Here is a 2,697-nt window from a genome sequence, read left to right as displayed (position 1 = left end):
CAATATCCTGTGTACTTCGTTTCCCGAGATGTTCGCAGTAATGACTAGGGCATCTGTGTGCAGGTAATCTAATACACTCATATCCTCTTGCGAGAATGTAATGGGAATGTTAGACCATCTTGAATTGATGTATGTTGGTCCCACTCCGACGTGGTTAACCCTTCGTACGTATTCTTTTTGCTGTCTTTTGGATTCTGTTTGCTGGTTGGACCCCCCCTGAGATAGCCAACACCACATTGTACCCATTGTTTATAGTATTGACTGATTTGCTACTTTCTGGTGGTGCCTCGATTGCTGGTCTTGGCGAAGGCGAGGGTAGATCACCCCGAATGTTCAGTTGCCTGGTTTGATCAAATTGGACTGGAGGTGCGGGTGCAAATTGTGGTGCTGGAACTTGATGCCATTGGTTTGGAAACATCATGTTTTGATTGTGGTTCTGCCACCCTTCGCCTCTTGCGAAGCTTGTTGCGTGGTGAACCGCTCGTCCGTTATCTACTGACTGCTTCGCTATACTTTCTTTCATGGCCATGACTTGTGGACAATGTTTAGTCCGGTGGCTTGCTCCTTCGCCGTGCAGTTCACAGTAAAAGGTTGCTGGGTCATGCAAAGGTCGACCTCCTCTACCTCCACGGCCTCTTCCCCTGCCCGTCCGGCCCCCTCTATTGGACGAATTGTAGGCTTCGCACGAGCTTTGGACTACTTTGGGCGGGCCGGGGTTGATCTGGTTGATTTCTTTTTGGCATGGATAATCCGGACCTTCGGGTTTTCTTGGTCGTTGAGGTCTGTCTCTCGGATTGCCACCAACTGCCTCCTTATGTGGTGCATGTTTTGCTCTTGAGGCCGTAAACTCGTTTTTCCTTCGTAGATGATCTAATTCAGATCTTGAGTATTCTTCCATCTTGTTTAGTAGCTCTTGGACGCTTGTGGGTCTTTTTCTAGTGAGCTTCCCTGCTAAAAGGCCCCCTCTGATGCCCTGTATTGCAGCATCGATGATGGTATCTTCGCTCAATCCCTTCGCCTGACATTGTATGTGTACGAATCGGCGCATATAGCTTTGTAAAGTTTCTGTTGGTTGTTTCTTCAGCGCGAAGAGGTCGGTTGCGGTGATGTTATCCGCTCGGTTTCCTTGGAAGTTGCTGTATAGGGCAGTGCGCGGCTGTTCCCATGAATATATGGACCCCGAGGGCAGAGCGGAGTACCACGACCTTGCTATTCCCTTGATTGCCAATACAAAAGCCTTCGCCAAGGTTACATCGTCTCTGCCAGCTGACTCCATGGCTGCCTCGAAGCTCATGACAAATTCCCTCGGATCCAATTCTCCATCGAACATAACCACCCTGGGCATCTTGAATCCTATCGGTCATGGCTGATTTTGTAGGTCCATTGCCAGGGGTGACTCAGGATCTCCTGTTGAAGATCTTCGCCGAACTTCTTGCGAAGCCCGTATGAAATCTCTTGGTGGCGTCGGTCGGCGAGACATGCCTTCTGTTTGGAGTATATCGATTTCCTCTTGGATCCTTTCCAACGTTTTTCTTGCTTCTTCCGCCTGCCGGCGGTACTCCGCAGCTTTTTGGGTTGCTGTTAGGCCATCCAACATGCGCTTTTTATGCGCAATCTGTCTTTCCAACTCCTCAACTTCTAGCCTAGCATTTCGTTCTTCATTTGTTTCTTCATCATGTTCCAACTCGGCGAAGTCACCTAGTTCCTCCCATTCTTCGCTTCGCCCTCTTTCGCCTTCTTTTTCCGAAACATCGAAGCGAATGCGATCTGTTGGCTCCATGATCGGCATTTGCTCTGCGTCCACCCGTAGTGTGTCGTCATGTCAGCCATCGGTAGTTTGTTGTTGCGCTGTGTCAACTTCACAATTCTGGTGTTGTGTGGCTGAAGCCCCCCCCCCCCAGCTGAGGCATTTCCTGATTCTGGTACCACCGGAGTGGTTCTATCGGCCGAAGGTCTGACTGTGGCTGTGAGTTCTAGTAGCGCCTCCGCTCCTCCAAGTGGCTTCACTTTCTTTTTCGGTGGCATGCCTTCATGGGTTCGATCCCACGGACGGCACCAACTGTTGTGATCGAAGTCCCAGACAAGATGGGCCTTCGGGGGCGGAACTGGCGAAGGCCCCTTACGGTGACGTGTGCTGGAAGTAGAACAGTCTCGGGTTACCGTTCATGTTTACACTGTGGCTCTATTTATAGCCCGTACCCGGCGATCACGAACCTGGTTTACACATATTACCCCCTGACCTGCTACATTCCGGGAATATCCGGGGGCAATATAGTACAAATAAGCATGATCCCATAATTACAATAGTGCTCATGACAATTGGGCCCACTGTCCAGCTATTTTTCAACTGAAGGGTATCGAAGCCCTCTCCGTCCGACCTCTTGTCGAGCTGCCTTCGCCGCCTCCAGGCGAAGGCCTGGTCTTGTCTTCGCACCGAGCGAAGGGCACAGGACGCGAACTGGAGCTTCGCCCAGCAGTCGAGGCAGATCAGTCTTCGCATACGCCAATTCGGCTATGGAAGATGCAACCAACACAGTGGTTGTCCCGTAGCACCTCCGACTAACTTCGTGGTTGCCTTCGGGTACGGGGACGGCAGGAGATGATCCCCAACAGATCCTATGTGTTTTAGGTCATGAATTCAGTTGGGATGTGTAGCCCTCTGAATAAGCTTTCCATAGAGTTCAAAATCGTCGAAAT

This window comes from Phragmites australis, chromosome 20 (genome assembly GCF_958298935.1).
Source record: "Phragmites australis chromosome 20, lpPhrAust1.1, whole genome shotgun sequence".
In the NCBI taxonomy this organism is placed as follows: Eukaryota; Viridiplantae; Streptophyta; class Magnoliopsida; order Poales; family Poaceae; genus Phragmites; species Phragmites australis.
The sequence above is the reverse complement of the archived record's forward strand: the minus strand, read 5'-3'. Positions refer to the sequence as shown.